Genomic DNA, 15,584 nt, shown 5'->3' on the forward strand with positions numbered 1-15,584 from the left:
TAGAAGTATCAACCCCCCAAGGGAGATCCAGAGGCTTCTCCCTGCCTTCCAGACCCTGACATGTTTAGTCCGCCTTGCACCCAAAAGTATTTTCTGACCATTTTCCCTACAAAGCCTTCCAGCCTCAGAGCAGGCTGTTAACATAGCCCATCTCATGAGCACCTACTATGCACCAGGCCTGGGCTGAGTGCTTCATACACACAAGCTCAGACCATCTCAGAAGTAGACAGCTAGCTCTCCATTTTACAGATAAAGAAACTGAGTCCCGGAGGGCGAAGGAACAAAACAAGTCAGCCTATCTGCAATAGGGATTCAAATCCAAGTCTGACCCCAGGGCCCTGTGAGCATGCAAAAAGGATGCCATTTTTGTAACCAAACCAATCTAGACGCCTAGGAAAAATGCCTAGGAGCGCATTCACTGTGATTCTGCTTGTAGCACTGCGTAGCCCCATTAGTTAAGTCCTTGGATCTGTGTTCAAATCCCGTTATTTCACTCACTAACTGGGTGTTCTTAGGCAAGTTACTCAACCATTTTGTGCCTCAACTGTCATGATGGAACCTACCTAGAGCACGGTTGCAAGGATTAGACACGTTAACATTTGTGGAGCGTTTGGACAGTGTGTGTGTGTATCTGTGTTTTCAAAGCCCCTTCATTGTACTTCTGAGTTAAGCAAGTTTAATTTTCTCCTCTCTGATTAAGTGTATTCTCCACGAATAACAAGCAATACTTTAATTATGAAAGGGAGTAGATGTACAAGAAAGATATATAAAGAAACAAAGTTAAGCCCTGGCTGGGTAGCTCACTTGGTTAGAGCACTGTCCTGATACGCCAAGGTTGCAGGTTCAATCTCCAGTCAGGGCACATACAAGAATCAACCAGTGAATACGTAAATAAGTGGAATAACAAATTGATGTTTCTCTCTCTCAAATCAGTTAAAAAACAACAACAAACCAAAGCTGCAGCATTGGAAACCTTCAGCCCCCTCCCCCAGTGAGCTCTGAGACTCCCCAGGCAGAACTAGGTGGCGGTGCAGGGCTGGGAGCCGAGAGGGCTAACCACGGGTCCTCCCAGACATCTGGAATTCTCACCCTAGGCAGCCACCCAGCTTCAGCCTCCAGGGCCAGACAGAGCCTGCTGGGCACTGGGGGAGGAGGGTCCGGCAGAGCAGCGACTGGTGAGATCTGCCGACATGGACCTCTGCAGGGCTTCCCCCCACCCCAGAAGGACAAGAGAGACTGGCTCCAATCCGGCCCCATCTTTGCCTCCAGTAAGCTGGGTGTCCCAGGGCAAGTCCCCATCCTTCTCTCGGCCTCAGCCGTCCCACTGGAGAAACAGGACTACGGCTGTTCTGCCTACAGCAGGCTGGGATCTATGGTACACCAGGGGGACCTCTGTAGCCCAGGCCAGGGTGTGGTCTTGCACTTAGGACCCCAGGAGTGTCAACAATTATGCCCCAGTCTCTCAGGATGTTTGACATGAACTTCTCCCACGTAACGGGCACCTGCATTGGTTCAGAGCTTCACATCCATCTCTCACAGCTAACTTTGAGGTAGCAACCCCACCATTGTAGATGAGGACGCTGAGGCACAAAGAGCCTCGCTGACTGGTCATAGGGTCTGGAGTTGTCTGCGTGGTAACCGGGGTTCTGAAAGTGAACGTCCTTGGACATTTACAGGAAGCACATGCATGCACTGTGCACACACATACACGCACACACTTACAGAAGCACAGCCCGTTCCCCCAGCCCCTCCGATCCTTTCTACCGTGCACCCTCACGTGCACAGAAACCCACCCTTTACACATCTAGTCACATCTGACACACATACGCTGTGAGTACTCCTCCTATCTCAGGGCCCAGCACTGTTTTAATCACGTTACGTGGGTAAACTCAAACTTCAGAACAACCCTCCCCGGTTGCTATTATTGTCATCATAGCCATTTTTATACATATGAGGAAACTGAGGCACAAAGAGGGGAGAGTCATTTGTCTGGGGCCACACATACAGTGGGTGGCAGAGGTGGGACAGGCACCTGAGCAGGCTGGTTACACTGTCTCTCCGCAGAGACAGACAGACAGACATGGAGGAAGGTACAGCCTCACAGTTTCACCACACACACAAGATCGGCATGTCCTATCCTGCATGTCACACAGCCACAGAAACCCAGAAAGCGCCCTGGTGAAACACACAGGGACAGCCCTGGCTGCCCCGCCAGGTGGAACCTTCTCTGGAGTCCTCACTGACAAAGGCAGGTTGCCCGTGGATAAAAATGCAGGAAGCGATCAGGGGGAACTCAGATGAGCGCCCTGGCTGAGCCGTCATTCAGAGTCAGAGCACGTTCTCACCCTTGGCGTCCCATCCCCCGGACTCAGGTATTGCGCCCTCCTCACCTCTCGTAGAGTCCTCTCTGGGCTTGGGTGCACGAAGGGGAACTCATTCTAGACAGTGGTGGCTAACAGAGAGCCTAGGTCTAGGACCCACCTCCACGCTTACCAAATATGTGACTGTGGGCAAGTGACAACCTTTCTGTGCTTCAGTTTACTCATCTAAAAAATGGAGCTGTTGCCTGACCAGGTGGTGGTGCAGTGGATAGAGCATTGGACTGGGATGCGGAGGACCCAGGTTCAAGACCCCAAGGTCGCCAACTTGAGCGCAGGCTCATCTGGTTTGAGCAAGGCTCACCAGCTTGGACCCAAGGTCGCTGGCTCGAGCAAGGGGTCACTCGGTCAGCTATAGCCCCCTCCTAGTAAGGCACATATGAGAAATCAATCAATGAAAACTAAGATGTTGCAACGAAGAACTGATGCTTCTCATCTCTCTCCCTTCCTGTCTGTCTGTCCCTATCTGTCCCTCTTTCTGTCTCTGTCTCTGTCACAAAATTTAAAAAAAAAAAAAAATGAGGCTGTCCCATGACATCACTGTGCGGATTAAAGGAGTTAGTACATCTGAAGACACTTGATGCAATGCACAGAGTAAGCAGTCAAGAAATGTTACCCTATAATAATAGCTAATAATAATAACTATGACAGTCAATACATATTTAATACAAACTAGATGCCAGGCACTAAATGCATTAGAGGCATGGTCTCATTTAAACTCCAATTTCATGGGTTAGGTATCAGGATCCCCATTTTACAGATGAGGAAACGGAAGCTCGTTTAAGTAATGTACCCAAGTTCACCTAGATAGTCCCAGTGGAAACTGGATTCCAATGCTAGGTGTCTCTGATCCTTACCCTGTAACAGTTGCTCCTGAGAAGAGACTGTGGGACAGGAGCCTGGTGCTTGAGCAAGGAGACTGAGAAAGCTAGAAGGCCCTTAGGAATCTTCTAGGTCTCCCCCTTATTTGCCAGTTGAGGAAAGAGGTTCAGAGAGGTTAAGCGACTTGTCCACGGTCACACAGCAATTGGCAGACTCAGGACTGCAACTGAGATTCACTTCATTCCAAATCCAAGTGGAGGAAGGAGCTCAGGGAGGAGAGTGTAGTGTGATCCAGACTCTAAAACTCTCCAGGTCAGTGGCTCCAGATTCTCCCAAGAGGTAAACTGTAAGAAAACAAAAGGGATGCAGGGGGAGTGAGTAGACACTTAAAAAATACACATTTTTTTTCGATAGCACAGAGTAAATTCTGCTGTTCAGGATGTGTACTTGGGCGATGCAACGGTAAAGAAACACGAAGAAATACTATGAAAGCCTGGCTATGATGGGGTGGGACACTCGAGAGGCTTCTATTTCTTGATCTGACTGGTGGTTACAAGTGGTTCACCCAGTTAGGTTCCACGTTTATTTTATGTGACTTTTTATATTTGTGTTTTATTTTACCACAAAAGGCTTTTAAAAAATAACAGCAGTAATAATTTATACAGTGACACATTCCATCTGTTACATCCTTAACCATGCATGAGGATTTTAATCTTCTTTTTAAAGGTTAAGGACATGGAGGTTCAGAGGGGGAGGCAACTTGCCCGCAGTCACACAGCAAATAAGTGTGGGAGCCCGTGGCTTGGGGTACCTCCACAGCACAGCTGGCTTGGGCTGCGGGGGGTTAGTTACTGACCCAGTATGGCGGGGTGGAGAGGTCTCACAACAGATTCAGAGAAACCGACTCCTCAGAAGATAAAGCACACCCAGAAGCACCTCTGGTGCTCAGGTCTGACGCCTTCTCTCTCTGCTCCCAAGTAACAGTGTGACTTCTTTGGCAGGGTACCTAGTAGGAGGCCTGATGGTCTAATGGGCAAGGACCAGAGCTGTGGAGTCAGATAGGTGATCTGGCTCTCAGTGATCCAGGGCAAGTCAAGAGCCCTCTCCCAGCCTCAGTTTCCTCATCTGTAACTTGGGAACAATAAATAGGTGCTACCTTATTAGGCCATTATGAGAAATTCAGTGAGCTATGGGAAGTGTTAGTTATTAGGCCGTTATGAGGAATTCAGAGAGCTATGGGAAGTGTTAGCTCACGATGCAAAGTCTGGTCAATGTTAGCTATTAACCTGCCCAGACAGAAACACTGTGATGCCACTGACAAGATGCTCAGGAAAAGGCCAAACTAACTGCGGGGGACAGAGCAGAAGAGTGGCCACTTCGGGGGCACTGACTGAGAGGGGCAGGACAGAGCGCCCACGGAGGGTGCTGTATCTGTTTCCTATTTTGATCTGGGTGGTGTACATACATAAAAATTCATCTTGTTGTACATTTTAGATTTTTGTACTTAAAATTAATTTATACCTCAATAAAAAAGTTAATGTTATATATATAGTTTTAAAAATCTTTAAAAGAGCTCTTTCAACAAGTATAAAATTAAAATCCTACACAAAAGAATAACACACCAACAGAAATATCCCATTCCGGTCTCCCAACACGCTTCCTACCCCATATATATATTGATATAAATACCCTCCCCAACAGACCCACTCAAGCCCCCAGCACTGTGCACACAGAGCCAAAGACCCGGCACTGACACAAACAGAAGTCACCGTCCAGTAAAACAGACCCGCACTCCCACTCGACCCACAGCACATCCCTCTTCAAATATAAATGCTTTCCACTCTGGGTACCTGGGAACACACCCTCCATGTAAACACACCAACGGAGACACGCGAAAACCAAACCCATAGGCGGAACGGACTTGACAGGCCGACGTGCGAGTCGGACAGATGTGGGCGAGGGTCTTGGCTCCCCCACTTCCTCACCATGGGTCCTGGGGGCAAGTTGTGCAAGCTCTCGGAGCCTCAGTTTCCTCTTCTGTAAACAGGCCCAATAAGATCTTCTCTCATGAAATGAAATAAAATGGAAAAGGAAGACCATGAGCAAAACAGCTCTCAGAGGTGGCTGACTCCTCGGTGACTCACATCACATCACTCTGAGCAAACTGGTGTGTGTGGTCAGTTCTCACCAGCTTATAGATACAGTATGATCGCAGCAAAGATTCCAACAAGGCTCCTGGAAAAGCTACAGCCCAAGAATGTTCAAGATACTCCATTAAACATATTAGTAATATATTATGATTAAGAAAAACAACAACAATAACCTCAAACTGAGTAGTTAGCCGGGTGAAAGGAGCAGTGAGAGAGCAGGGCGAGCCAGAGAGACAGAGTGCAAGGAGAAGGGAACAGCATGGGCAAAGGCTCTGAGGCTAGAGAGAATCTGGTTCATTTGAAGAACCGAAAACAGGCAGGTTAAGGAAGACTTGGAGAGGGTACAGAGAGTATAAGAGGTGGACTGAGAGCCTGACCAGGTGGTGGCGCAGTGGATAGAGCATCGGACTGGGAAGCAGAGGACCCAGGTTTGAGACCCCGAGATCCCCAGCTTGGTGCGGGCTCATCTGGTTTGAGCAAAAGCTCACCAGCTTGGACCCAAGGTCACTGGCTCGAGCAAGGGGTTACTCGGTCTGCTGAAGGCCCACGGTCAAGGCACATATGAGAAAGCAATCAATGAACAACTAAGGTGTCACAACGAAAAACTGATGATTGATGCTTCTCATCTCTCTCTGTTCCTGTCTGTCTGTCCCTCTCTCTGACTCTCTATCTCTGTAAAAAAAGGAAAGAAAGAAAGAAAAAAGAGGTGGACTGAGAGATGGGGTCAGAGGTAAGCACAGGCCACGTCTTGCAGGTTGGAGCCCTTGGATGCCACACCAACCTCTGGGCTGGTGAGGACCTGAGACCCTCCTCTGTGCTTTGCCTTATTGAGGCATAGGTTCAGGGGCCTGCGGCCGGGGGCCTGGGGAGGTAAGGAGAGCAGACCAGGGGAAAATGAGCACCTCACCCCCAGTTTAACCTCGGAGTTGATTTCCATGGACCCCAGAACCCTGAAAACAGGGGTTCACCTCTGAGGGGCCTGTCTCTGCCCTCCTCCTCTCTGTAAGAATTACATGCTGGTGTTCAGCCAGGGAGCCCCTCACTCTCCTGGGTGTCAGAGGCAACAAACCCCCTCCCTCCTCCAAGAAAGGTAGGGGTGGGAGCTGGGGGTGCAGATGGCCAGGCGGGCTTATGCCCGAAGGGGGGCCGCATGCTCCTGAGCCCTGGTCCAGCATTCTGGGCTGGGAGGCTGCCAGAGGTCAATGCCATGCCCTCAGGGCCAGCCGCCGGAGGACTGGGAAACCCTTGTCCGGGTCCAGCCCAGACAGCTGCACAGCCAGGTGTGGCTGTGGAATCTGCTGTGTTGCCTGCTGGTGGAGCTGGAGCGGAAAAGCCACGGTGTCAGCGGCTCCCCCGCCCCTCGCCTGGCCACCACATTCCTGCAAGGTCACATCCCAGTACAGAACCCTAAAAACTCAACTGGTGGGGTGGGAAGGGACCTGTGGGACCCTCTGGGCCTCCTTGCAATGCACTGGTGTAAGAACTGAGACAGAACAGACAGGAAGGGAGAGAGATGAGAAGCATCAACTCAGTTGTGGCACCTTGCTTTCTCAAATGTGCCTTGATGGGGGGGCACCAGCTGAGCCAGTGACCCCTTGCGCAAGCCAGCGACCTTGAGGTTTTGAACCTGTGTCCTCAGCATCCCAGGCTGACTCTCTATTCAGTGCGCCACCGGTCAGGCAGGGATGGTGCCACTTTGCCTTGCCTATCTCACTGGCTACAATGAGCAGCTGAAGGTAAACAGCTTCACTATAGAGGTCCCATCTACTGTGGGTTTGCTGTATATCTGGCACCCAGTAATGTTATACTTATTTACCTGGGCAACGTAGTTACACAATACTGTTCTCATTTCTCAGGTGAGAAAACAGAGATGAGTGACTTACCCTGGGTCACACAAGTCTTGAATCATGTCTACATTCGGAAATGTGGCCGCTAAACCCTACCAACTGTGACCTGGTACACTTGCAGTGCTGTGACCGTGTGAGCCGTTATTTTTGGCAGGCAGGTGAGGTCAGAGTGGCACTCTCCAAACCTAGGAGGCAGTGTGGGCTAGCGGTTAAGCACTTTGCCCTGCGGGGCATACCAAGCCTAGTGTGAATCCTAGCTGAGTTGGATTGCTAGCTGTGTGACCTTTGCTAAGTCACTTTCTCAGCCTCTCTGTGCCTCAGTGTTTTCATCTGTAGACTGGAGTAGTAACAGTACCTACCTGTGAGGTCATCATGAGAAAGAAGAGAATCAAACACTGTTGACCCTTGAACCACATGGGTTTGAAGCACATGGTTCACTTATACTCAAATTCTTTTTTTCAACAAATACACACCATTCTAGAGAACTATTTTCTCTTATGATTTTCTTTTTCTCTTTTTTTTTTACAGACAGAGAAAGAGTCAGAGAGAGGGATAGACAGGGACAGACAGGAACGGAGAGATGAGAAGCATCAATCATTTTCATTGTGCGTTGCAACACCTTAGTTGTTCACTGATTGCTTTCTCATATGTGCCTTGACTGCGAGCCTTCAGCAGACCGAGTAACCCCTTGCTGGAGCCAGCGACCTTGGTTCCAAGCTGGTGAGTTTTTGCTCAAACCAGATGAGCCCTCACTCAAGCTGGCGACCTTGGGGTCTCGAACCTGGGTCTTCCGCATCCCAGTCCGACGCTCTATCCACTGCGCCACCACCCGGTCAGGCTCTTATGATTTTCTTGAAAACATTTCCTCTTCTCTAGCTTACTTTATTGTAAGACTACAGTCCATAATATACACATAACACACAAAATATATGTTCATCGACTATGTTATTGGCCAGGCTTCTGGTCAATAGTAGGTTATTAGAAAGTTAAGTTTTTGGGGAGCCAAAAATAATATGTAGCTCTTTGACTGCAGGGGAATTGGCACCCCTAACCCGTGCGTTGTTCAGGTCAACTGTACAGTAAAGCAGGTGGCACAGTGCCACTGGGCACTTAGTTAAGGCGCAATAAAATGGTGGTTCTTTTAGAACCTAGGCATTTTATTTCTAGTTTGGTGTCATATATATATATATATATATAAAATTTCATAAAATATGAATTATAAGCAAGATTTATAAAATAGTTTAATAAATATTTTGAAAGCAAACACCCACGTGACCACCCCCAGCAGAGAACGAGGGCACTGCATACGCCCCAAAGCCTCTGATCCTAATGCCCCCTCTCTCCGACAGCTAACTGCTACACTGACACAGGGACACTCCCCGTTCCTTGCTTTTCCCCCTCTAATCTTACCAACAGCTCTTTCAGGCAGCACGGCTCCCTCCTCCCAGCCCTCAGCCCTGTGACTGCCTGCGAGGGCTCCCTCCTCCCAGCCCTCAGCCCTGTGACTGCCTGCGACTGGACAGTCTGGGTCTGGAGGAGGGTCCTCAAGGCTGCTGGGGATGGTGCCGGATCCCAGGCAGTCCCCTCTGCTGCTCGGCCTGATCCTGCCCTCCCGCACCAGCCCTTCCGACCTTGTGTGATGGACCTGACAAGGGGCAGCTGGGGGTTGTGAGCTGGGGGCACAGCCAGCGGAAACAACACCCTCCCAGTTAAGTGGTCAGGCAGCCCGGCCTCCGGCAGACACCGGCTTTGTTCAACTGCCTCACCCCAGGGAGCGGCTGGTCACCCCCTCCAGCCAGAGAGGTGGCCAGAGATTAAGAATGGAGGAGGCGTTGCAGAGGAAAGCTCAGAAGGAAGGAATTAGTGCTGGGCGTGCATACTTCTGCTGGCCAGCTAGGAGCCTAGAAAGAGCTGCCCGCTGGGAGAAGCTGGGAGAACTACCGGGCTGCCTATGTGCCCTGCCAAGCCAGAGGGAGTTATTTCACACACACTAGCCAACAAAAGGGCGCCTGCTGGCTGCCCTTCCTGGAATGACCTCTTACCACTGTTAGTCTGGCCAGCGCTGGGCCAATCCTCCAGACCTCTTCCAAGAACTCTTCCTCGGGCCTCCCTGCCCTATTATGGTTCTCTGCTCATGGCCACAAGCATCCTCTATTTAACCCATTATCATTCCACCTCAGCATCTTTATTTTTTTTTTTATTTTTTTAGATTTTATTTATTCATTTTTTTAGAGAGAAGAGACACAGAGAGAGAAAGAGACAGAGAGAGGAAAGAAATAGAAAGAACAGAGGGAGGAGCAGGAAGCATCAACTCCCATATGTGCCTTGACCGGGCAAGCCTGGGGTTTCGAACTGGCGACCTCAGCATTCCAGGTCGATGCTTTTACCCACTGCGCCACCACAGGTCAGGCCACCTCAGCATCTTTCAAACTTGATGGACCAGAGACTCCTTTCACAGTGATTAAAAAAAAATTTTTTTTAAGATTTTATTTATTAATTTTAGAGAGGGGAGGGTTGGGGGAGGAGAAGCAGGAAGCATCAACTAATGCTTCTTGTATGTGCTTTGACCTGGAAAGCCTGGGTTGTTTTTTGTTTTGTTTTTTTTACATAGACAGAGAGAGAGTAAGAGAGAGAGATAGATAGGGACAGACAGGAACGAAGAGAGATGAGAAGCATCAATCATCAGTTTTTCGTTGCGAGACCTTAGTTGTTCATTGATTGCTTTCTCATATGTGCCTTGTCCGTGGGCCTTCAGCAGACCGAGTAACCCCTTGCTCGAGCCAGTGACCTTGGGTCCAAGCTGGTGAGCTTTTGCTCAAACCAGATGAACCCGCACTCAAGCTGGCGACCTCGGGGTCTCGAACCTGGGTTCTCTGCATCCCAGTCCAACGCTCTACCTACTGCGCCACTGCCTGGTCAGGCAAGCCTGGGGTTTTGAACCTGCAACCTCAGCATTGCAGATAAATGCCTTATCCACTGCGCCACCACAGGCCAGGCTCACCGTGATTTATAATCAATTTCATTATAATTATTTCCCATTGTTTCTCTCCTGTTTATAAGAAAGCAATTTAAATTTAAAAATAATTTCCTTTACATTGCATATTAATGATTCTTTTTTTAATTTTATTTTTTTTTAAATTTTATTTATTCATTATAGAGAGGGGAAAGAGAGAGAGAGAGAGAGAGAGAGAGAGAGAGAAGGGGGGAGGAGCAGGAAGCATCAACTCCCATATGTGCCTTGACCAGGCAAGCCCAGGGTTTTGAACCGGCAACCTCAGTGTTTCCAGGTTGATGCTTTATCCACTGCGCCACCACAGGTCTTAATAATGATTCTTTAACTTACTTTACAAAAAAAATACTTTGCCTGTGTCAGACAGGGTTCTAGCTGCTTGGGATGCCTTGTTGAATAAAACAGGCACGTCCTCTACCCTCCAGCGCTGACATTCAAGTAAAAGAGACAGGAAATAAGCACATGAATAAATAAATTATAAAGTATATTTTAAAAAGAAGTTTTGATGACACTCATTATACATTAGACTTCTTAGTTTTTGCCATTTAATCAAGCGATATAGGCCAATTTTCTTTTAAAAAAGAGCAAGATCATTGTCAAAATAGAGACCTCTTTTCTAATGGGCACGCTCACATTTTCTGTATTCTACCCCAGCAGGATGGAATCTTATGAATCAGAAGCATTAGTATGTAATGTGGTTGTGAAAAAGAAATATTCTTTATGAGCAGGCAGCAAAAACTTACGTTTCCTTGTACTTAATCTCTAGTTTACCTATGTTCCTGTCCAGCCTGGCCAAAGCACAATTGTAACCTCAGATGATTTCCATGCTACCATTCTACCAGTTTTGTAATTTTATATTTTTCAGAAAACTTAAACTGCCATCAAAATAAAAAGATAGCCTGGCCTGTGGTGGTGCAGTGGATAAAGCATCGACCTGGAAATGCTGAGGTCACCGGTTCGAAACCCTGGGCTTGCCTGGTCAGGGCACATATGGGAGTTGATGCTTCCAGCTCCTCCCCCCTGTCTCTCTCTCCTCTCTCTCTCCCTCTCTCTCTCTCTCTCTCTCTCTCTCTCCTCTCTAAAATGAATAAATAAAATAAAAATTAAAAGAAAAGAAGCTATAAAAAAAATAAAAAGATAAGTAAAACCAATTAAAAAAAAAAAAACAAGCCCCGGCTAGTTGGCTCAGTGGTAGAGCATCGGCCTGGCGTGTAGGAGTCCCAGGTTCGATTCCCGGCCAGGGCACACAGGAGAGGCACCCATCTGCTTCTCCACCCCTCCCCCTCTCCTTCCTCTCTGTCTCTCTCTTCCCCTCCCGCAGCCAAGGCTCCATTGGAGCAAAGTTGGCCCGGCTGCTGAGGATGGCTCTGTGGCCTCTGCCTCAGGTGCTAGAATGGCTCTGGTTGCAACAGAGCAACGCCCCAGGTGGGCAAAGCATCGCCCCCTGGTGGGCATGCCGGGTGGATCCCAGTCAGGCACATGCAGGAGTCTGTCTGACTGCCTCCCCATTTCCAACTTCAGAAAAATACAAAAAAAAAACCCCACAAAACAAAAACAAAAAAGCAGAGTATTTCTTTGTCCAAGAGAAACTCAGACTTCAAGATAAATTCTGTAGGTCCTGGCCAGTTGGCTCAGTGGTAGAGCATCAGCCCAGAATGTGGATGTCCTGGGTTCAATTCCTGATCAGGGCACAGAGAAGCAATCATCTGTTTCTCCACCCCTCCTCCTCCTCTTTCTCTCTTTCTCTCTCTTCCCTTCCTACCACATGAATCGTTTGACTCAGCACATTGGTCCTAGGTGCTGGGGATAGCTCCATGGAGCCTCTACCTTAGGTGCTAAAAATAGCTAGGTTGTGAGCATGGCCTCAGATGGGTAGCATCGGTCCCAGACTGGGGTTGCCAGTGGATCCTGGTCAGGGTGCATGCAGGAGTCTGTCTCTCTGTCTCCCCTCCTTTCGCTTGGAAAAGAAGAAAAAAAGATAAATTCTATCATCTCCAAACTCTTAATAGTAACAGGAGTGACATACATATGGGGTTTGCTAATAAAATTACATCTAGCATTCAGTAAGAAAATGTTACTTTTTTGTAGCAGACATATTTTTTCATTCTAGTTCTCCACTTCCATAGTAAACACAAAGCCATGTGCTTCTGTAAATCCTGACTCTAAAAACCTAAAATATAAAATTCTGAGCAAAGGTCAAAATTATAATAATCTAATTTTAAAAATTTAAACCTTATATGGTAGATTATTAAAGCTTTCATAAAAAGTGCTGCTCTGTATTTATTTATTTATTTTAAAGATTTTATTTATTCATTATTGAGGGGGGGGGAGCAGGAAGCATCAACTCCCATATGTGCCTTGACCAGGCAAGCCCAGGGTTTTGAACCGGCGACCTCAGCGTTTTCAGGTTGATGCTTTATCCACTGCGCCACCACAGGTCAGGCAGTGCTGCTCTGTATTTATTAGAATTTTCTCTTTATGAAAATCTGCAAACTGACTCTTTAGTGATTCAGAATCACCAATATTTGAAACTAACATTTTTATTTCCATGTTACATATGGTGATATTCTAACTCTTCGTTTATTAGATATTTCTTTAACAAGAAATTCATCTACTCTTTGGTTATTAAGTGGTTCAGTTCCTACAAGAGAGACAGAAAAGAATGCTTGATTCTTTACCTTATTTACTAGTTTTCAAAATAATGAGTTGATTTCCTCCAGAAGCGACCAATTTCTTTTTAAGTGCCATTGTGAACCCATGGATTTAAACAGATGTGTGTTTCCATAAGTTAAAGTTATTCGCATTTAAGCTCCAAGTGTCCTAACTTTGGCCTTTGGGAACCTTTCTATTGGGTCCTGTGTCCTCCTGAAATGACTTTACTAATCTTTCATAGCTTATGGCTTCTGTGCTTTCTAGATTGACCAGATGATCCAGCCCTAACTTGTACAGTCTTCCTCAAACATGGGAAATTGTGTTTTTAAAGTGTATTAAATCTGAGGTTGTTAAGGAAACTCACCTATGTAAAACATGGAGGTCCTAACATCTAGTGCCATGCTTGGTGCATAGTAAATGGTTAATAAATGGTGGTTGGCTGAATAAATGAACGATTACCACCCTTACTAGACATTAAGTTCCTTGAGGCCAGAAACCATATACTTCTAACAAACATTTGTTCAATAATGAAAACCAACAATCAGGTAGTACCAATGAAGTATCAGGCAGGGCAGAACTGATATTTGTGGTCCTCTATCACCCTCTGGTGGTGAAGTGCAGAACATCAAATTTCAATGCCTTAAAATCTAGTGTAGTGTTTTTCAAACTATATAGTATAGATCCCCACCCATTAATGAGTTGCAAAATCAATCAGTGGGTCATGATCAGCTTTTTTTTTTTTTACAGAGACAGAGAGAAAGACAGGTAGGGAAAGATAGACAAGAAGGGAGAGAGATGAGAAGCATCAACTCATAGTTACCTCAGTTGAGTTGTTCATTGATTGCTTTCTCATACGTGCCTTGATGGGGTAGGGGGTGGCTATAGAAGAACGAGTGACCCCTTGCTCAAGCCAGCAACCTTGGGCTCAAGATAGTGACTTTTGGGCTCAAACCAGTGACCATGGGATTATGTCTATAATCCCACGCTCAAACTGGCGAGCTTGCGCTCAAACCAGCAACCTTGGGGTTCTAACCTGGGACCTCAGTGTCCCAGGTTGATTTTCTATCCACTACACCACCCCAAATCAGGGACAAATACTTGTTATTGTAAATTTCATATAGCTAAATGATTCTCACAGAATGCTTTCATTGATTTTACTGGACTCTTGTATCCATAACCAACCTATAGTGTCGATTCAACCATGTTTTTTAATTTAATTTTATTTATTGATCAATATTTAGAGAGAGGAAGAAAGGAAGAGAAAGAGAAAGAAACATTGATTTGTTGCTCCACTTTTTTTTTTTTTTTTTTTTTTTTTTTTTACAGAGACAGAGAGTCAAAGAGAGGGATAGCTAGGGACAGACAGACAGGAACGGAGAGAGATGAGAAGCATCAATCATCAGTTTTTCGTTGGGACACCTTAGTTGTTCACTGATTGCTTTCTCATACGTGCCCTGACCACGGGCCTTCTGCAGACCCAGTAACCCCTTACTCAGGCCAGCGACCTTGGGTCCAAGCTGGTGAGCTTTGCTCAAACCAGATGAGCCCGCGCTCAAACTGGCGACTTCTGGGTCTCGAACCTGAGTCTTCTGCATCCCAGTCCAACGCTCTATCCACTGCGCCACCGCCTGGTCAGGCTGTCCATTTTCTTGGTGTAAATATTCCCAACACAGCTGATGTCAGCTATCAACATAATTGTCACTGAACATAAAGCTGGCTGGGAAGTGCTGTACCCCGAAATGTGACCTTAGTTGGAAATAGGGTCTTTGCAGATATAATTAAGGATCTCAAGATTCGCTTAACCTGGATTTTGGTGGCCCCCTAAATCTAATGACTAGTGTCTTGATAAGAAACAGGAGGAGAGAGGACACACCGAGGAAAGATGGCCAAGGGAACCCAGAAGCAGAGGTTGGGGTTCTACAGGTCCAAGCAAGGCCGAGGACTGACCGGAAGCTAGGAGAATGTCCCGGAATGGATTCCTCCTTGGAGGCTTCCCACGGAACGGACCCTGTCCACAGCTTCATTTTACACTTGCGGCCCCCGAACTGTCAGAGAAGACATTTCTGTTGTTTTAAGCCAACAAATTAGTGGTCATTTGTTACGGCAGCCCTGGGAAACCGCTACAGTAGTAAATGAATCCGGGCTGGGAAACGCCGACCCAAACACCCCGCCACGACGGGGACTGCGAGGCCCGCCCCGCAGCGCACTGCGCGGCTGAGTCTCCAATCCCTCCTCTCATCTCCATTCACATCCTCTCCCATCGGCATTTTCACTCCATACAAATAGGTTTTAGAAGTGAAAACAAATCTAATAATTCAAAATTTAAATTTAATGATCATTTTACGCATTTATTTTCTAATGAAATTTGAGCTCATATGCCTTTGCCCGGGTCACCACCATGAACCTCGAGTTCATTAACTTTTGGGAAGGGGGGTCTCCCCATTTTACAGAAGAGAAAAGTGAGGCCCAGATGGAGGAGGTGTCTTCAAGTCTCCGCGAGAGACTAAATAATTCTGTGAGCACTGCTCTAATTCCGACAGGGCTGCACTTACTCTTCCCACCTCCAGCAAAATTCCCACATGTGCTTTTTAACAGCACAGAGCAAAACGCAGAGGCTGAGGTTCGAACCTACCACATTCAGAGCATGTCGCCTGTGGTGGGACGGAGAGAAGCGAGAGGAGGGGAGTGAGGAGAGACGGGCGCGCTGCTGAGGCCTCCAATGGCC

General features: G+C 47.2%; 1 long non-coding RNA gene across 1 annotated transcript; it reads right to left on the minus strand.

Moving 5' to 3' along the window:
• Positions 1-3,108: 3,108 nt before the first annotated feature.
• LOC136307696 (uncharacterized) lies at positions 3,109-15,572 on the minus strand. The gene is made up of 3 exons (XR_010725991.1): positions 15,492-15,572; positions 5,051-5,259; positions 3,109-3,544 (listed from the first exon to the last, which is right to left on the minus strand). It is a non-coding gene; the product is annotated as an uncharacterized lncRNA (long non-coding RNA).
• Positions 15,573-15,584: the final 12 nt, after the last annotated feature.

The sequence above is a fragment of the Saccopteryx bilineata genome, chromosome 6, assembly GCF_036850765.1.
Source record: "Saccopteryx bilineata isolate mSacBil1 chromosome 6, mSacBil1_pri_phased_curated, whole genome shotgun sequence".
In the NCBI taxonomy this organism is placed as follows: Eukaryota; Metazoa; Chordata; class Mammalia; order Chiroptera; family Emballonuridae; genus Saccopteryx; species Saccopteryx bilineata.